Source organism: Ursus americanus, chromosome 15, assembly GCF_024610735.1.
Source record: "Ursus americanus isolate L20-20 chromosome 15, mUrsAme1.1.p, whole genome shotgun sequence".
Classification (NCBI taxonomy): Eukaryota; Metazoa; Chordata; class Mammalia; order Carnivora; family Ursidae; genus Ursus; species Ursus americanus.
This window is the reverse complement of record NC_142141.1, coordinates 5,021,360-5,042,729: the sequence shown is the minus strand read 5'-3', so window position 1 is coordinate 5,042,729 and position 21,370 is coordinate 5,021,360. Positions and strand designations below refer to the sequence as shown.

The 21,370-nt window shown below is 46.6% G+C and overlaps 1 long non-coding RNA gene across 4 annotated transcripts in view; it reads left to right on the top strand.

Moving 5' to 3' along the window:
- LOC123788638 (uncharacterized) overlaps window positions 1–21,370 on the top strand; it is a 149,055-nt gene that overhangs the window by 69,263 nt on the left and 58,422 nt on the right. The gene's annotated exons all lie outside the window — the stretch shown is intronic.

The following is a 21,370-nucleotide window of genomic DNA, read 5'->3' as shown; positions in this document are numbered from 1 at the left end:
CTCAGGCGGGTACTGTCCTCATGGTGGGAGGATGGCTGCCAGCGGCACTGGGAAGACTTAGGTCCAGTGGAAGAGAGTACTTAGCTCTTAGGCCTCTAGTAAGGGTGTTAGGATGAATTCTGATTGCGATACACGCTTGTCTCTGAACGAATCTCTAATGTTCTGCGTGGCTAGGCCCAGGCCCCCTCACCCCTGGAGATGTGTGTGCGTGTGCCTTCCCAAGGAACGTCAGGGAGAGGGAGAGGAGACTAGGTTAATGAGGGGGTTCAGGCCCAAAGCCAGGCCTGGGGGACTGTGTGGTTACCCCCCAAGGACCTCTTGCCCTCTCCTGATGCTCATGGGGACCGTCCCGGACTTCAGAGGCTGGAACCTGGGGCTCAGATCTGAGCGGCCAGAGTCTCCTGGAATGGCATGTGGTGTGCATTCATTCACTTTAGCTTTTCAATTTAATATTATAAAAGTTATATGTAGGAATATTATAACATCGAATAATATATAACTCATATAAACTTAAAAAATATATATATGTTTTAAATATATAAAATATAAAAGTATTTGTCTTATCTATTATCTATTATTACATGTATTTATATTTATTTTACACACATATAAAATATAAAATGCAAGTTACTCATAATCTCAGCCCCAGAGGAAATCACTCTTAGTAGCTTTGGGGAAAATCACTTTCTAGATACCCCTCTCCCCAGCTCAGTGACCCAAATTTCTACCTCTTTCTTTTTTTTTTTTTCAAAGATTTTATTTATTTATGTGACAGGGATAGAGACAGCCAGCGAGAGAGGGAACACAGCAGGGGAGTAGGAGAGGAAGAAGCAGGCTCCCAGCGGAGGAGCCTGATGTGGGGCTCGATCCCAGAACGCGGGGATCACGCCCTGAGCCGAAGGCAGACGCTTAACCGCTGTGCCACCCAGGCGCCCCCTCTACCTCTTTCTTTAATATCCGGATGAAATCACTCCAGCCCCTAACTTCTGTGACAACGAGAAATCCCATTTTACCTAAGGAGTCACTCATCGCTTCTTGCTCTGCGCCCATCCATCCCTGTGTCCCTTCATGTAATTTTTACTGAGTGCCTGTTAGAGGTCATTTGAGATGTACTGGTGATTAAAAGAGGCTAAGATGCTGCCCTCGTAGGGTTCAGGTAGTAAACGATGGACCTAACAACCAACCAATGATCTCACCTACGGAAAGACGCTAGCGCTCTGGAAAGGGGAAGGGCTGGAGCAGCGTGAGGGGCAAGGGCGGGGGCTGCAGGTGACTGGTCGCGGTGGCATCTGAGGGAGGGCCTCCCCAGGCCTGCTCCAGGGTTGGAGCAGGGACTTGAAGGAGGAGGGTGGCCATCTGGGTGAAAAGCATCCCAGGCAGAGGGAATAGCCAGTGCAAAAAAGTTGGGAAAGTGTCTGGAATGTTCTAGGAAGAGAAAGGGGGCTGGGCGGAGGGAGCCAAGTGAATGGCAGGGTCTGTGTGCAGGCAGTGGGCCAGCTGGGTAGCCGAGTGGGATAGGGCCACACAGTGGGAGTCTGGAAGGCTGTGAGGACATTGGCCTTAATGACACAGAATAGCGAGCCAGGGGCACGTTCTGCTGGAGGAGAGAAGCCTCTGACTCGTGCACCCTCGATGGGGGCTCCATATTTCCCCTGGGCTTCCTCCTGCTGCAGTGGCCCGCAAACTGGGCAGGGCTCCCTCCTCCATTCCCCACGGCAGGACTGAGCCCAGGCTGGCTAGGGGTTTCAGAGGCTAAGTGGCTTTATCACCATTGAAGTACAATATGGGCACGTGTGTGATGCGTGTGTAATGCAGAGATATGTGCATGGAAGGCTAAAAAAGGCCAGGAGGTTATACAGTGCTGGGCAGGAAGCAGGACTTGGTGCAAAGAAGGGGAGACTTCCTTGACTCACATCTGTACTGTGGCTGCCACCTTGTCAAAGGCTGTGGCTCGAGCAAGGTGCTTCTATCTGGGTTCCCGCAGCGCCTGCAGCTGCCACTTGGCCTGTCCACACCTCATTGCTTCTGCTTGTGGCTGGCTTTCTCGACCTCTCTCTCTCCTCCCCCTCCCCAGCTGCTGACTCTCTCTGTAAGTCTCCTATTCACTTTCCCCAAGATCAAGGATCTGTGTGGTTCAATTAGCCACCCTTGACCCTACTCCAGGCTATGTGGTAGATCATTAAATTGGCTCTGAATAAAATAGAAAGGTGCCAGTGTGCTATTCCAGCCCAGGGGAGAGCGTGCGCGAGATGTGGGGTTCCTGTCCTACTCTCCAGGTGGTAGCTAGGGGTCCGTGTGCATGGTAGGGAAGACAATGTGGCTCTGTTCCTTGGGGGGAAATTCTGCTTTGCTTTGCACCTGTAGCCACTGTCCAAAGAGTCTGTTGCTTCATGATTCTGGTTTGTACTTGCTTAATCACCCAGCAGGTGCTTTTGGAGCATCAAGGCCCTGTGCTGGAAGTTGGAAGCATACGGATGATTTTAATCAGAATCTTGACCCCTGGGTGACGCATCCTTGGAAGCTGGGGGAAGTGTTCCTGTGTACGGGGTTGTCATCATCATCATCATCATTATAATCGCCATCACCTTCTTCATCATTACCACTGATATTTATCCTAATTTGTCTAAGCATTCCACATGCGTTAACTTACTTACTCCTTACAACCAATTCTAGGAAGCAGGTGCTATTATGACTCCCATTTTACAGATGAGAAAATCAAAGCACAGAGAGATTTAGTAATGTGCCCAAGGTCATACCACTAAAGAGTGCCAGAACAGGGATTTGAATGCTGGTGATTTGGATTCCAGAACCAGAGAAGTAGCTGTGGTCCTCAGTGCATTACTGTGTCATTCAATATTCTGATGAACATTGGTTTCATGAGATGTTAATAGACATTCCAGAAGAAAAAGGGGTAGTTAAATGGTTTAGGAAATGCTGGGCCAAATAAGGAAATAAACAGCTTTTTTATTGCAGGCCTTCTCAGAGCCTTTAATTTGCTAAGGTATGAATCTCTAGTGGTAGCAATTTCCAAACTTAGCATGCTTTTGGGGGTGGGAACACCTATCAACATTGCGTGTGACTGCTATTTCATTGAATGAAATTTAAGAAAGACTGCTTTGTAGCTTGTTTTTCCTTGCCATTCCTACTTGTAGTTTTCTTACTTTATCTTTCTGTGACGACTGCTAGGGTATTCTTTTACCACTCATTCTACTCATGTGACCCACCTAGTGTGGGTGGAGGATTTCATGCAGAAGATACTGTTCTGACACTTGATGCTTGATAGCATTTGTCACTGGCAGTAACGACACTGGTGTGGAGTGTAGTCAAGCCCTGAGCTGGACTGCTGGAGTGGCCCAGAAGCGCAGGAGGGCACCAGGAGGTCAGCTAATACAGGCCACGTGTGGTCTACTGAAATCCCATGTGGCAAGGCAGGGGCCACGCTTGGGGTCCCAGATAAGGTGTGGGGTCCAGGCTGTGGTTTGGCCTTAGTATCCAGGAAGGACCTGAGAAGCAGGATGTCCACGTGTCTGTAGGTCTATCCAGGCCGTGGCTTCATCCGCCAATGGGGCTCACTGTTAATCCCAGCTGGAGTGGCTTTGCCCTGCCCTGGCTTTTGGCACCTTCTCTAGGGTGGACCATAAAGGCTGGAAGATTTATGCTGATCCCTGAATGAAGCAGGAATGATGCAAGACTCAAGTTTTGCTTTCAAGTTGCACTTACAGGAATCTTCCTGGGACAGTTTCCACTCCTGGTTTTAAGATCTTCAGAGCAAAGGAGAAGGCTCATGGGGCAGGGGTTTAAGGCAAGATGTGGTCCTGAATGGCTGAGAATGAAGTTTGAATTCAGTCTGGTGGTCCAACTTCTTGTAATCCAGCTCTGAGAAAGAAAGAATAAAGGATAGCAAGTGAATTTTCAAGAAGAGGGATACGAGACCTGAAATTATTTTTCTTGCTTGCTTGCTTTCTTTCAAATTTGTATTTAAATTCTAGTTTGTTAACATATAGTGTAATATTGGTTTCAGGAGTAGAATTTAGTGATTCATCACTTACATGTAACACCCAGTGCTCATCATAAGTGAGAACTGAAATTCTTTAGAGAAAGAGCAGGCAGGACTGTGTGAGAGTTGGAGTGTAGGAACTGGAGGCCTCTATGGGAAGCAGTCAGGTGCAGTCATCATTGAGGCTGAGATGGCCAGTGTCACAGATGACACTTCCCATGTCCCTCTTCCCTTTCACGAAGGATTGCTGCCTAGCAAGTCCCAGCCTCCCTTGCAGCTAGGTGAGGTCATCTGACTAAATTCTGCCCTCTGAAGTATAAGGAGTATTGTGTAGTAATTCAGAAAATGACCATAAATGGGAGGGGAGACCCTTCATCTCCTCTTTGTTCTTCTGGCTGCTTGGAATGCAGACACGATGCCTGGACTTGAGCAGCCATCTTGGATTGTGAGGTGACATGCCAAGGATGATGAAATACAAAGACAGAAGGTGACAGTGTGGAGCCACCACACCAACTGTAGGCTGTCTATCTCCAGACTATTTGTATGTAAAAGAGAAATATATTTCTGCCTTTTTTAAAGCCACTGTTTTTTGCAGGGGGTTGACGGGGATAGTTCTATATATCAATGAAACAGAGACAGCCATAACTGTACCTTCCTGTCCTCGATGGGTGGTGGCCTGCTAGAGATCGGAGGTCAGAGTAGAAACCCTGAAGGCCTGGGGTGGTGATAGGTTCTCCTGACTGGCTCGGGCTGCTGCTGTCCACAGCCTCAGGGCACTCCTCCTTTTTGGCCAAAGCACTGAAAGAGATGGACATGGGAAGGGGCAGGGGAGAGGGCTGGGAGCTATGAACAGTCCTCGTGAGACCGAGCTGCCAAATGTCTTGTTCTGAAAAGGGAACAGGTTTCACGTGGACAAGATGGAAGGACTGCTTGTTCCCTCTGGAAAGTTCTATTAAAATGACCAACCCAGACACACTTTAATATTAATGGGAAATTCCTCCCGTTGTTTATGAAATCATCTTAGAGTTGATTTTAAAAAGAGAGGAGAGAGAGAAAAAGCCATTTGTTAGCTAAACGAAGCCCAGACAATTATTTATAGACGCATCGGAGTGGCTTGTTTTAACATGGAGCAACTGTCTGAAAAGACTCCACTTTGACACCGGTAAGCACCCCTGGCACTAAGAATAAATTTATGAATGTCTTTTATGAGAGTCAACACACTAGACAAATAGCCCCACAGACCGCCCTTCACATCGAGAACCAGAACAAAGACAGTCGTATTCGCCATTTGCTGGGGGCAGGCACGGCGCCCAGCAGCGCAGCCCTCCCGGGGCCGCCGGATGTTCCCCTCCAGCTAATGTGATTCCTCCGGGCACTGCCACGGTGGCAGGCAGATGCCTGGTTTATTTCCATTGCTCCACTTCTCCGATTTGTTTGGGTAGCTAAATATCTCTTTCCCAGGAGAACATCTGCTCTTTTAAAAACGGAAAAAAAGCAGGAAGACCTCCAAACCGTTAGGCTGGAACTCACCCTCTGGTGAGACAGACCAGAACCTCATCTCATGTGGCTTCTGGGGTCCGTGCCACATCGCAAGAGAGGGTGCGTGCTACCCAAGCGTCTGTAGGGCTCCTGGAACTGCACTCGGTTGCACGGAACTTCCAGGCAGCTCACGTTGTGTGCTGGGATGCGTTAGGCTTATTCCCTGCTTTGACCAGGTGCGGGTCATTTTTCCTGCTGTCTCCTTTATGGATGACTTCATACCGTCAGTAACACCATGGTTGGTTGGAAATGAACCCACAACAATTCAGGGGTGCAGAAAAATATGGTGGGAAACCCTCACACTTGTCAGTTAAAGGTAACTTAAATGCTTCTGAGTGAAAACAGTCTCTTGGAGGGAAAATAGTCTTTCAGAGCTTTTTTCTCTCGTCCCCTCCTACCCTTTCCTGGGGCGCTCCAGGGGCTAGGGGATGCTCCCAGAGCCCTGGGGCAGCGTGGGGGACTTGCTGCTGCAGCCGGCCCATGGGCCCTGCTGTGGTGTGGCTGATCTGGCCTGGTCCCTGATGCCCTGACTGGGTCATGCCGAGGGAGCTGGGACTGCTCACCCTTCCCGGCCAGTCTGTGGGTCACGCCAGCACCCACTAGTGAATTCTCTGATCTCTCCATTTCCTTCAGTGGTGAGGTGTCAGTGTTTGGATGCACCCTGGTCCCCCCACCTTGCGGGCCAGTGTGGGTTCACTGGTACTCATTCCTAGGAGCACCTAACATGCCAGGTGACGTTTCTGTTTTGCTTGGTTTCTCCTGTGGCCTCTCTCCTTGGATTGCAGGTGGCAGCCTTCTCCCTGTGTCTTCACAGGGTCGTCTCTCTGTTTACTGATACCTGTGCTGACTCTTCCTCTTCTTATAAGGACACCAGTCAGATTGGATTAGGGCCTTATTCTAATAGCCTCATATTTTTAAAGAAGATTTTATGATTTATTTATTTAGAGAGCGCAAGTGGGGGGAGGAGCAGAGGGGGAGGGGAAGGGAGAGGGAGGGGAAAGATGCTCAAGCGGACTCCATGCTGAGACTCCATGCTGGATCCCACGACCCTGACATTATGCACGACCTGAGCTGAAACCAAGAGTCAACGCTTAGCTGACTGAGCCACCCAGATGCCCCTCTAATAGCCTCATTTTAATGCAGTAACCACTTTAAAAACCTTATCTCCAAATATAATTACATTTGAGATACATTTTGAGACTTAAACCTATGACTTTGAAGGGACATGAACACAGCCCAGAGCAGTTCCCTTCCCCTCCATGTATCCGGGCTTTCTGGGCTTTCTCTTCTCTTGCTGGGCCCTCCCTGGCCGAGGCCCAGGCAGGGGTGGGGCTGCAGGGTCTTTCAGAGGCCAGGCACCATCCGGCCTCATCTGCATCTGTCTCTGGTCCTCCAGACCAGAAGGGCTTTTCCTCCTTCCTGCTGGACAGGAAACCTGGAGAGCTCCCCTCCTGTCAAATCCCGACTTTTCTCTAAATATAGCTAATATGTTCAGACCACCACGTGTCCTTTGCAGGGGAAGCAGTTTGGAATGTAGAGATTCCCTTTCTCAACAAAGCCTGACTTTCAGAATGGTTTTCTTGCTGTTGCCATTACAAATCTTGTTGGAAATTCACAGCTCAGCAACTGCGTGGCCCTCTGAAGCAGTGAGTGGGGAGGGAGCTGCAGGACAACTTGATTTATAGGGAATGCAAAATAAATCAGTAGGATATTGTCAGAATTACAGTTTCTGCTTCATATGTCATGTGACTCAATTTATTATTATTTTTAGTTCAGATTTTAAGTTTATTTTCTCTTTTTTTTAATAATATTTTTTAAATTTTATTATGTTAGTCACCATACAGTACATCCCTGGTTTTTGATGTAAAGTTCGATGATTCATTAGTTGCGTATAACACCGAGTGCACCATGCAATACGTGCCCTCCTTACTACCCATCACCAGCCTATCCCATTCCCCCACCCCCCTCCCCTCTGAGGCCCTCAGTTTGTTTCTCAGAGTCCATAGTCTCTCATGCTTCATTCCCCCTTCTGATTACCCCCCCTTTCTTTATCCCTTTCTTCTCCTACCGATCTTCCTAGTTCTTATGTTCCATAGATGAGAGAAACCATATGATAATTGTCTTTCTCTGCTTGACTTATTTCACTTAGCATTATCTCCTCCTAGTTTATTTTCTCTTATTGTGGAAAAACAATACATGTTCATTTTAGGAAATTTGTTAAATAAGTTCAAAGAAAAAAAATCATGCTTAGGCTTAACATACAAAAGACACTGTTATCATTTTGACCTATTTCCTTCCAATTTTTCTCCTCTGGATAAATTTTACTTTATTTTTAATTTATTTTTATTTATTTCTTTTTAAGGATATATTTATTTTTTAGAAAGATTTCGTTATCATTTTGACCTATTTCCTTCCAATTTTTCTCCTCTGGATGAATTTTACTTTATTTTTAATTTATTTTTATTTATTTCTTTTTAAAGATATATATATATTTTTTAAAAGATTTCACTTATTAGAGAGAGAGAGAGCAAGTGGGAGGGGCAGAGGGAGAGAGAAAATCTCAAGCAGACTCTGGGCTGAGCACAGAGCCTGACGTGGAGCTTGATCTCATGGCCCCGAGATCATGTCCTGAGCTGAAATCAAGAGTCGGACGCTTAACTGACTGAGCCACTCAGGTGCCCCTTGGCTTTAATTTTAATTTACTTTGTATTTTAAAAACTGGCAATACTTTCAAATGGTTAGAAAATAAAAACAATATACGAAAGTATACAGTGAGAAGCCCTGCGTACACTCTAATTTCCCCCCTTTCTTACGCAAAAGTTCTTAGTGTTCCAGAGTGTTCTGTACCTGGAGAACTTCCCACATCAGCATTTCTGTCATCACTTCCTGCAGCCCGGACACCCAGCACTCTTCCTCCCAAGCTGTGACACTTTGGGCAAACACCTTCATCTGCGTGGGTCGAGCTTCGGCAGTGATGTAGGTCTTTGAATTTTGGGAAGCTAATGCTACTTGTCCCCTTTTCCCGCCTTCTAGTAACAAACCTTGCCAGCTGCTGTCCCACTGTAGCCCCGGTCACAAGTGCAAGTCTGGGCAATCCGATCATTGCTCTGCTGGCAGTCATTGGTTCTGGGATGGTCATGTGACTCTTGGTCCTGGTGGGAACGCCTGTCTCTTGCCTCCCTGGGCTTGCTGTGTTGATGTGCTATGAACTTGGGGCTGCGCGTAGCCATTTTCCCCATTGTGTGGAGGGCCCATCACTGGTAGGACAGACGTGGCCAACATTCAGAGAGAAGCAGAGGAGAGATGTAAAATGCCCTGACGACTCCTTGGAGTCCTGGATTCAAGGCTGCTGTAGTATCCACCCCTCTTTCCGAGTTGTGAGGGTTTCAGCTGCACTTTTGTCACGTCTGGGAGAGTCCTAGCTTGTACAAAGTTCATTGAAGCCATTCAGGGACACAGGGGTGTTCACTGAGAGGGGAGGGTTAAGGGCATAGGCTCTGGAGTCAGACTGGCTGGGTCCACATCCTGCCTCCACGACTCAGTATGTGGCCTTGGGCAAACTGTGTAACCTTGCCACATCTGTTTTCACACTTGCAGGGTGACGTGATTGGATGAGCTGATGTATGTCAAGTGTGCAGCCCTGGGTCATGGTAAACCAGTAATGTTATTGTTGTAGCCACCTGTTCGCATTTCCCAGATGCCCTTGCATGCTCACCAGCCCCACGTGCATCCTGCCCGATCTCACCCTTCCTTCTCGCCAGCCCAGCGGTGAACGTTCACTTGACTTGTACCAGGCAGGCAGCATCATGACAGTAGGAAGTGATGGCTGAGATTTTTCAGTCAGCGGACTTCCAAGGCTGGGCAAACAGACAAAGACCAGTTTCAAATGAAAAGCCCTAAAATAGAGCAAAATTTTAAGGATGGACTGAGAATGTACAGCCCCAGTATTCACACACAGGAGACCATCTTTCCTCCTTCGGGAGTTCTCTTCCTTCAGGAAGGGCCTCTTATCGGATGATTTTCCCAATACCAATCTGTTTACTTATTTATTTTGAAAAATCTCCCTATATTAGTTTGCGAGGGTTGCCATTCAAAGTGCCACAGACTGGGTGATTTAAACAACAGACATGTATGTCCTCACAGTTCTGAAGGCTCGAAGTCTCTTTCCTTGGCTTGTAGATGGCTGCCTTCTCCCTGTGTCCTCACATGGGCTTCCCTCTGTGCACGTGTCCATGTCCTAATCTCTTGTGAGGACACGGGTCATATCGGACGAGGGCCCACCCTACTAACTTCATTTTAACTTAATTACTTTGTTAAAGGCCCTGTCTCCAGATACAGTCCTCTTCTGAGGTACTGGGGGTTAGGACTTCCACATACAGATTGGGGGGACATGGAGTTCAGCTCATAACACTCCCCGAAAGGGGCTCTTCACTGCTGCCCCACTTCTCAGACGTCTCTCCTGCTTGGCACCCCAGTTCCCTGTTCCCGAACCCCAGACAGAGACCACAGCATGGTATTTTGGTAGAGGCAGCAAAGGGGCTTTCATCGGTGTCTTGGACTCCTGAAGAGTGAGCACTGTGAAAAGCCCTCCTGAAGCCGGTGGGCGTGGAGAAGAGGTGTGGGCAGGAGTATTTTGGGACTGTTTGTCCTTCACATGTATTAAAGGCTGGCTTAGTTTAAAATGGAGTCTTTCCTATTTTTTTTTTTAAATTGTAGTTTTGAAAGAGGGTGGGTGATTAGTGTGTGTGCACAGGAGTCTGTCTTGGGGTAAAAAATAAGCCAGTGGACAGTGTCCATAACTGGGTGTAGACGATCTCAGGGTGCTGAATAAAAGATTCTTGCCCTTCTGTTTTCTAATTTCTTCCGAATATTTTTAGTTGATCTGTCATTTTTAGCTTAGAATCATAGGAGGGATGGTTTCATTTAGTTTTGTCACCAGGAAAGCTAAGATAGTTGTCATCGTGACACAGTGCGGATAAGGGACCAAGAGCACCCTTTTGTTTGGACTGCTAGGAGCTGAACGTGCAGCCTGGAGAACATGACTGAGTCGGGCCGGCACCTGCAGGCTCGTGTGTGAACTTCCCCAACTTCTCCCTCCGCTCCGCCTTCCTTTTCCATACCCATAACTTCAGTCTCTTTTTTGTTAGATTAGATATATTTGTATCAGCTGTCTTCAGATCCATTCGTCTGTCCATCTCTCCATTATATAAAAATTAATATGTATATAAAAATGTATATAAATATATACAAATATATATAAATGTATATAAGTATTTGGGAATATTTTCCTGTATCTCGATATGATGTTGGAAGCAATCCAGCTTTAACCTTATAATTGGAGGTGGAGCCTCATAGATATTGTATCCAACCGTGTTTAGTAGTATCTTTCAGATTGAGATTAAGAATAAAAATCCGAGTGCTTTCGTTGGCTCTGAAACATACTCTTTGTGTAGATATCTCTGACCATACACATCTGCAAATATACGTATATACGAACATAAATATATTGCACGATATATTTAGGATTCTGTCATATGGCATGATTAGGGTTTGTGAGATGTTTTGGTTAGTGGCATGGTCTGGTTAAGAGTGAAATTTTTTTATGCCATGTAAAAACTATCAGTTGAAACAAGAATGCAATAAAACATCTAACTCTGAAGTTAGACTGCAGAATTGGACCTTTCTCTGTCATTCAGAGGGACTTCACTCTTGGAATGATGCATGTAGCTGTGTCAATGGACTGGAGATAAACTATGTAATTCTGGACCTTTCTGTTAAGTTAGAGGAATATATACCAGAAATTGCAAATGTGTGGTTTTGGGCTGTGTTTTATACTGATGGTACAATGTTTGAATTTTTTTCTACAGTGTTTGAAATTTAAAAAAAAATGTTTTCTTATGTTATGTTAGTCACCATACAGTACATCATTAGTTTTTGATGTAGTGTTCCATGATTCATTGTTTGCGTATAACACCCAAAGCTCCATGCAATACGTGCCCTCTTTTTTAAAAATTAAAAAAAAAAATTTATTTGACAGAGAGAGAGAGAGAGCCAGCGAGAGAGGGAACACAAGTAGAGGGAGTGGGAGAGGAAGAAGCAGGCTCCCAGTGGAGCAGGGAGCCTGATGTGGGGCTCGATCCCAGGACCCTGGGATCACTCATGCCCTGAGCTGAAGGCAGACGCTTAACAACTGAGCCACCCAGGCACCCCAATATGTGCCCTCCTTAATACCCATCACTGGGCTAGTCCCCACACCCCTACCCTCTGAAACCCTCAGTTTGTTTCCCAGAGTCCATAGTCTCTCGTGGTTCATTCCCCCTTCTGTTTACCCCCCTTCATTCTTCCCTTCCTTCTACCGATCTCCCTGCTATTCCTTGTGTTCCACAAATGAGTGAAACCATATGATAATTGTCTTTCTCTGCTTGACTTATTTCACTTAGCATTATCTCCTTTAGTCCCGTCCATGTTGCTGCAAATGTTGGGTAATCGTTCTTTCTGATGGCTGAGTAATATTCCATTGTATATATAGACCACATCTCCTTAATCCAGTCATCTGTTGAAGGGCATCTCGGCTCCTTCCACAGTTTAGCTATTGTGGACAATGCTAGTGTTTGAAATTTTTTAAATGAGATGCCAACATTTAAAAATTGAGAACTCACATAATCTAGATTTGAAGCTAATCTTGAGTGATCAGTGGTCCTAGACTCCAGAGGCCCGATCTCCCTGGTCCCCGGTTGTGTTTGAGATCACAACACCTGAACATGTCTTCCTAGTTCATTGTAAGTTCTTAATAAGCAATGATTAAATTCTTAAAATAATCTGTGTTTTACATCTATTTATTTGTTTTTCAAAAGAGTGTCAAATCCATTGTCTCCTGGTTGCAGCCCTGTGGGACCGGCAGAGCAATAGCATTGCACCCATTTCCCAGATGGAGAAGTTAGGATTCCAGGACAGGAGATAGCACTGTCCATATTTGATGGTCCCTAATGCTCTTCGGGAAGCAGTTTGGAGTTTTGTCATTCATGAATTTATAAAACCTCTTTTGGACTCTTAACTCCAGGAAACAATCTGAGGGTTGCTGGAAGGGTGGCGGGTGGGAGGATGGGATATCTGGGTGATGGGCATTAAAGAGGGCAGTTGATGTAATGAGCACTGGGTGTTATATGCAACCGATGAATCACTGAATTCTACCCCTGAAACTAATAATACACTACATGTTAATTCATTTTTCTGATTATATAAACAATACATTCTCAAAGTAAAAAAGCTTAATGAATGTGGAAGTGAATAAAAGGAAAGTAAAAATTATCCAAAATGTCTTCACACAGAGATAATCACTGTTAGTTTGGTAAACTTACTTCAGAACCTTCCCGAACGTATCTGCAGATGTTTGTAGATATGTAAATTTACCTAAATGAGATAATATTAATGCTGGATTTTATAACCTACTTTTTATTTCAGTCAGAAATACATCACAGACAGCTTTCTTTATCTGTACAATGAGATATATGTATCATTTTTTAAAAATTTTATTTATTTGAGAGAGAGCGAGAGAGAGCACGCATGAGCAGGGGGAGGGACAGAGGGAGAGGGAGAAGCGGACTCCCTGTTGAGCAGGGAGCCCAATGCAGGGCTCAATCCCAGCACCCCAGGATCATGACCTGAGCCGAAGGCAGACACTTAACCAACTGAGCCACCCAGGTGCCCCCCTGCATGTATCATTTTTAAAGCACCCCAGCATTTTATGTTAGGCACGTACCGAGATATTTTTACCGAGCCATCTTTAATCAGTCCTCCCTGGTCAGCCATGTAGGATGCTTCCATTTTTCCATTATTTATAAACAAGGCTGTAACGAACATCCTTGTATATGTATCTTTGTCCACCTGTTCAGTGAACCCATAAGGGGTAAATTACTAGTTTGAAACTGTGTACCTGTGCACATTTGAACTGTGGACAACTCTGGACAGAATGGTCTTCAAATCCATGTGAGCTCTTAGATTCGAGGAACAAGTTAATATTGCTGGTGTTCGAGTCTCTCCAAGTACAGGTTTGTGACCAAGGGCATTAAAAAATTTAACAAAGCTTTATTGACTATCTTTTACATATACTAAGCAATATATAAAGGCAAATAGAATACGGTTCTGGTCTTTCTTGAGCTTGACCCCTAGTGCAGAAGCACACGCCCACACACACACTCTCACACACACAATTAACTATAATACAATATGGTAAGTGCTGAACTTCCAGGAAAATGAGTCAGAAGGCAAAATGGGTAATTATGCCTGGGAAAGTCTGAAGTGATAACATTCCTGCTAAGCCTTGAAGGATGAATAGGGTGGTTACAGCAAGCAGAGATGACCAAAGGCATCTCAGATGGAAAGAAACACGGGACAGCCTGATGGTTCAGAGGTCCGGGGAGATGCGTTGATATCCTGGTAGGGCCCGATCTTGGCAGTGAGATGTGAAGAGCCTTCCCTGGGGAGTGGGTTTGTAAAGACCCCCGGGTCTCATCTTTCTCATTCATGTAGGTAATAATATTGCCTTTTTCACAGGGTTGGAGGATTTAAAAAGGGAGTGGGCATAAGGTGCTTAACATGGTGTCTGGCACATACTAACTGCTCAGTAAGTGTGGCCCCTTTGATTGTTACTATCTGTTCCCTTCACAGTTTATCTGAACTCTCCTTGCAGCCGCTAGCTTTGGGAGCGGAAGTCCAGTCATCTCCCAGGGCAGAGCTCCTGTCCCCACTCCTCCAGGGGATCTCTCTGGACCTCCTCCAGCTCCATGGTGACCGTCCCTGAGACCTCCAGGTTCAGATGTGGGGGAAGAGAGCAAAGAGGCTCACCGTATTTGGTTTCAATATCTTAACTCTGAAAAGTTTGTTTCTGTGCTGGAGACTCTTGGACATCAAAGTGGACTTCTGATTTGGAAATGTGGAAAATCCATATAATTCAAATATTTTCCATGACGTGCTATAAATTTTTAGGGCCAGACAATAGTGTTGTCTCAGGGTGATGAAACGGAAAAACCCGCTGTTTCTTTTGCGTGGGAGACTTTGTTTTGCCACAAGCCACAGCTGTGCAATTTCAGACAATGCCTTCATCTCCCCGGGCTTTAGCTTCCTCATGCTGTTGACGACGGTGATGATGGTGGTGATGGTGCTGAGGATGAAGAGGAGGAAGAAACAGAAGCAGCGTACCCACCATAGCGACAGAGGCACGTGCCAGGCTCTCAACATAGGTTATTTAATCGTATTTAATACTTGCCACAGCCCTAAGGCGTTGGGACTATTATCCCCATTTTTCTAATGAGGAAACTATGTCCCAAAGGCAATAACTCAAGTTGTTTAAGACCATGTAACTAGTAAATGTCCAAGTCAAGTTCAAATTCAGGGCAATTAGCAGCACCACTGTCTCTCAGTGTTTTTTTTTGTGTGTGGGGGGGAAGATAAAGAGATTTGGTGAGATGACGTCAAAGGGTGCTTTAAAATCTACAATCCACAGTCTATGGAAATGTGCCCACCACCGTCCAAAGGTCGTTGGTGTTATTGAATACAGTGCGGGATCTCTGTCACAAACCTGTTGTTCTAGCCCCCTGGCGGAGCAGGGTAGGACAGCACGCACGGAGGAGGGAAAGTTGGTGTCATAGGCACCTGTATTCACTCTGTCTCAGAGTAGGAACGGTAGAGGGGACGGTTCCTGTCCACACTCGCTGGTGCCCCGTGGAATTAAATTCATCGTTTGATTTGGGAGGTTTTGTTCCTACTGGTTTGAGCCACACCTTCTGTGGTAGCTGCTTTTTATAGACAAGGTTGCTGGGGTGTGTTCTGTAGGCAGAGCCGCTCCACAGGCACCTGGGAGCCAGTGAGGACTCAGGAGGGACGCCGGTCCTAAGTTATCCAGGTTGTTTGGCGCTTGGAGCTTCTCTGGTAAAGAGAGGCCAGCAGCTGTGGCTCTCCCTGGCAGGATGGGGGCTGTTCTCAGCCCAAGCAGAACCCAACTTACTGGCTTTATTAGAGAGGGGTTGCTTTATCGGCGTGTGTAGGGGGTTTTATTTCTGGCCTCTGGATTCACAAACCTGCGTATGAGTCCAGGATCTGTCACACTGCCCAGTGAAGTACCTGGATGTGGACGTGCTTCCTAACTGAAAAACGTATTTAGGACTCTTCACATCAGTGGGGCTCATTTCTTAAACTGAGATGTAACATGCATGCGTAAAGTGTAATGATCTTTTTGTGTGTGGTAATACATAGGTAACATAATACTTACCATTTTAGCCATTGGTAAATACACCATTCAGTGGCATTGGGTACATTCACAGTGTTACGTAGCCAACACCACTGTCTATACTCGAACTTCTTTCATCTTCTCCAGCCAGAACTCTGCCTGTTAACCAGTAACTCCCTTTTCCTCCCTCTCCCAGCCCCTGGGAAGCTCTGTTCCACTTTCTGCTTCTGTGAATGTGCCTATTTTAGTTACCTCATAGAAGGAGAGTCATGCAATATTTGTGCCTATTTTAGTTACCTCATAGAAGTAGAGTCGTGCAATATTTGTGCCTATTTTAGTTACCTCATAGAAGGAGAGTCATGCAATATTTGTGCCTATTTTAGTTACCTCATAGAAGGAGAGTCATGCAATATTTGTGCCTATTTTAGTTACCTCATAGAAGTAGAGTCATGCAATATTTGTGCCTATTTTAGTTACCTCATAGAAGGAGAGTCATGCAATATTTGTGCCTATTTTAGTTACCTCATAGGAGAGTCATGCAATATTTGTGCCTATTTTAGTTACCTCATAGAAGGAGAGTCATGCAATATTTGTGCCTATTTTAGTTACCTCATAGAAGTAGAGTCATGCAATATTTGTGCCTATTTTAGTTACCTCATAGAAGGAGAGTCATGCAATATTTGGCCTTCTGTGTCTGGCTTACTTCCTCAGCATAATGTCTTCAAGGTCCGTCTGCATTGCAGAAAGATAAAAATTTCATTCCTCATAGCTGCATAATATTCCATTTATTGTATGTATATACTGCATTTTTCCCCTCATTTTTTTTTACTGTGGTGAAAAACATCTAACACAAAATTAATCATCTTAAATATTTTTTAATGGATAGTGATTATTTTATTTTACTTTAATGTTTAAAAAAGTTAGTATTTAAATTCCAGTGAGTGAATAGACAGTGTTAAATTGGAACCAGTTCTGCCCAGTTCAGTGGTAAATACATTCTCACTGTTGTGCAGTCCGCGCCACCATCCATCTCCAGGGCTCTTTTTGGTTTCTCTCCCCGTTAGACAATATCTCTCCATTCTCCCCTCACCGCTGCCCCTGGCGACCTCCACCCTCCTCTGTCTCCGTGAGTCTGACCACTGGGGGAAACTCATAGAAGTGGAATCATACAGTGTTTGTCTCTTTGTGACTGACTTATTTCTCTCCGTGTAATGTCTTCAAGGTTCGTTCATGTTGCAGCAGGTGTCAGAGTTTCCTTCCTTTTTAAGGCTGAATAATATTTCATTGTATGTATGCACTACATTTTGCTTATCTGTTCATCGGTTGATGGACACGTGGGTTGTTTCCACTTTCGGGGTATTGTGAATCATGCTGCTGTGAACATGGGTGTGCAAATATGTGTTTGGGTTCTTGCTTTCAGTTGTTTTGGAAATATACCTAGGTTTGGAGTTGCCAGGTGGGATGTCCCAATCTTAAATATACAACTTGAAGTTTTACATATGTTTACATTTGTGGAACCACTACTCAGATCAAGATATAGAATATTTCCATTATTCCAGAAGGTTCCCTCATGCCCTCTGACAGGACATCCTTGCTCCTGTCCCCAAGGTAAGCATCATTCGTTCATATTCGCAGCCTCAGGGCTCCTCACTGGCCAGCTATAGAGACTCTGGAGGGTTAAACAAGGCTAACGGATGAAAGGGGCACACACATGTGCACACACATGCACATACAGACATGTACACACTCACAGCTGGTCTCTCTGTCACCTTGTAGCCAAAGAAATACTTTTATTTATCTATTTATTTATTTATTTGTTTGTTTGTTTGTTTATTTATGAGCGAGTGACAGAGCACAAGCAGGTGGAGCTGCAGGCAGAGGGAGAGGGAGAAGCAGGCTCCCCACTGAGCAGAGTGCCTGTTGTGGGGCTGGATCCCAGGACCCTGGGATCATGACCTGAGCAGAAGGCAGACACTTAACCATCTGAACCACCCAGGCATCCCTTAGTCTCACATTTTTTTTTTATTAATGATTTTTTATTATATTATGTTAGTCACCATACAGTACATCCCCGGTTTCCGATGTAAAGTTCGATGATTCATTAGTTGCGTATAACACCCAGTGCACCATGCAATACGTGCCCTCCTTACTACCCATCACCAGTCTATCCCATTCCCCCACCCCCCTCCCCTCTGAGGCCCTCAGCTTGTTTCTCATAGTCCACAGTCTCTCATGTTTCATTCCCCCTTCTGATTACCCCCCCTTTCTTTATCCCTTTCTTCCCCTACCGATCTTCCTCGTTCTTATGTTCCATAGATGAGAGAAACCATGTGATAATTGTCTTTCTCTGCTTGACTTATTTCACTTAGCGTTGTTCTCATTATTTCTGTCTTCTCTCCTGCCTCTGGATTCCTGTGGACCTCAGTGAATTCTCGGTGAACGGTGTCCATCACTCCCAGTATAGTTATTAATTCCAGTGTGGTTGTTACATATTGGTCTATTTTACTGAGATACAATTGACAGGTAACACTGTGTAAGTTTAAGGTGTACAACCGATCGGTGTGATACATTTGTATGTTGCCATGAGATTCCCATCATAGCCTCAGCTAACACCTCTATTCCCATAAGCATTTCTTCTATGTGATGAGAGCAATAAAGGTCTAATATCCTAGTGATTTTGAAGTTTATAGTGCGGTGTTATCACCGTAACCACCATGTGTGCACCGGATCTGTAGAACGTATGTAGCTACTACTTGGAGCTTGTGCCTTCAAACCCCATCTGCCAACCTCCACCAGCCCCAGCCCCTGGTAACCGCCCTTCTGCTCTGTTTTTATGAGTTTGGCTTGTTTAGATTTCACATATAAGTGATGCCATGCAGTATTTGTCTTTCTCTGTCTGACTGGTCTCACTTAGCATAATGCCCTCAAGGTCCATCCACGTTGGGTTGTCCTTGGGCAGTGGCAAGCTGGGGGTGGGGGCAAAGGAACTGGGGTCCAGGCATATAGCGTGCTCAGTGGAGATGGGTTATTCTGCATTCTCTGTCTCTTGGGAGCAATCCTGGGACTTCGTTCCCTCATCCATCCCTCCCCATGCCTCTCCCAGGCTCCTGGGGGAAGCTGTAGGGTTTCCATCTTGAAAATTCAGTCTTTCATGCCCAGCCAGATTGGGACCCTGGCACAGTCAGATATTGCTTGCTCTTTTGTGAGTGGCCACGGGCTGTGAGACCCACATCTTGAGTCTCCAAACTCTAGAGCTGGCGTCCAGAAACCTGAATTCTAGTCCTGAGTCCACCGTTGAATCATTTAAGCTTCCCTGTCCCCGAAGAGGTGAGAGGTTCACAAGCTTTCTGAGGTATTTGTGGAGTGCCGATGGTTTGCCCACGGCAGTGTCCTGGGCTGTGGGGAAAAGTAAACCGAGGTGATCTACACAAGGCGCCCCCTCTGCCCTTGGGGGCTTTGCAGTTGTGCACGGACACGGGATTTGGACACAGGGAGCTCTCCCAGGCCTCAGAGCTCAGGGCTGGGAGCATCTGCTGTGGGCCAGGCCCCATGCCACGTGCTCCGTTTGCAAGCCTGCTTATTCCTCCCCACACTGGAGGTTGGTATCTCGGCCCCCACTACTAGATGTGGGGTCCTGAGGCCCAGAGGCTTGGAGTGACTTGGCCAGGGCCGTAGAGCCACTGAGGCCGCAGAGCCGGCATCTGGACGCCAGCCCCCCTGCACTGCTGTGCCCTTTGTCTTCATTCAGCTGACTGCGAATTCCTCATCTCTGCTCTCTAGCTTCCATATGACCCATCTCCTTGTGGGAAAGGAAGTTGCGGGGGACAGGAGTGTTAAACAAACAAAGAAACAAAAACAAGTAAGGAGGATTGGAGCCTAGGGAGCCAGCCCAGACCTGCTGCCGCGGGACGCAGAGGCTGTCTCAGTCCCAGTTCCTTGGGGGAAAAGAGTTGTTGAATATTGTTAGTGTGAAGATTTTGTTTTTCTTGTGTGGGCGGCGGGGCAGGGAGTGTCTTCTCCGTAATGCACCTGCATGTCCATTAAGGAAATATTTATCAAATTCTACTTACTCTGTGTGAGCCACACAGTGCCGAGAGCCAGACAGAGATTTGGGTCAATGATTTCTTGAGACGCCTCCAGTCTAGAGCACAACAGTGGCGATCTTGTAGGAAAGGACGTGATCTTTATCTCGTGAGAAATAATAATAGTGATAACAATGAAAATATTAATGGCAGCCACCAGCAGAGAGTGTCCTTCACGTCTGGCTGTGCCCCTGCTGTTCTGTATATGCTAACTCATGGTTAGAGCAACCCTGAGAGGGAGGTTTTGTTACTTCCCGTGTTTCATAGGTGAGGAAGCTGAATCGAGAGGCAGGTGACTCGTTCACGGGCATACAGAGTAAGTCGGAAGCGGTCATTGGAGCCCCAGCACACAGGCTCCAAAGTCCACTCTGTGAGCACAGCTGCACTCCGCCTCTCTCCGCGCCCCAAGCACTCAGAAAACTAAGTTCATCTCCCAGCTCGGGAGAGTCTGAGCAGGCTTTTGGGAGGAAGGAGCTTAGAGCTGGCCGGGCTGGGGGGAGGGAAAGAAGGGGACTTCCTCTTGTGGACATGTGGGGGCAGCCACACCAGGCCACTGGGAAGCCCTTCACCCCCTCCTGCCCTCTGTGGCAGGAACTGAAACCTGATGTTTTATTTCTCCAAAGAGCTGCACCATCTCACAGAAGTGCACTAGCGTGGACAGTCATACACTGGCTACACCTTTAAAATGTGGCCCGTGGCAGATACACGTGGGATCGCAGGAACGGATCCTATGATGCGTCTGAAGGCCTTTCCTTCATTGCTTCTACATCTCCTTCAACTCCTGGGAGTGACCGTGTGTGCTTATACGGTAGGACAGGATAAACGTGATTCACTGGGGGGCTTTCCCTCTGTCCTTTGATTTGGAACCCTTTGGAGCACTCGTGTGTATCTTTTGAAGGCTAAAATGTGTCAGATCATTCTGCCTCGCTCCCTGAGGTCGTGGGTCTCCCTCCCTCCTGCATGCACGTCTGCATGTGGTGCCTCCTCCGGGCTAAGCACCACGTGAGGTGCTGGCAGCTGGAGGGAAGGACACCTCCTGACCACAGAGAGGTTAGAATTACCGGGGACAGTGTTGTGCAGTCAGGTTATCTCAAACCGAGGTCATACTCACTTGGAGGCACGGAGAACATGGACACTGATCAGGGGCCGGGGTGGGCTTCAGTTTTGGGGGTGATGGCAGGCTTCCAGGAGAGGTGAATGTGTGACTCAGCAGGGACAGACGGGCAGATAAGGCGCAGTCGTGTGTTCCAGGAGTTACAGAATCAGTGCACTCCCAACAGGCCGTGAGCGGCGACAGGAGGGGACACTCAGTGGAGGAGGGGGTTTGACCGGTCACCAAATCCTGTGTGGGTCACACCTCAGTCCCCATTCTTCCCCCCAGGTGAGGCAGGAAATGCGGGTTCTGATGACTCCTCAGCGTGCTTGGGCCCTGGTTTCCCTTCTCTCTCTCTCCCCACCAGCCCGAGACAGTGGCAGAGCCTAGAGCAGAAGCTGGGCCATGGCAGCAGTAAGTGGAATGTCTTCATG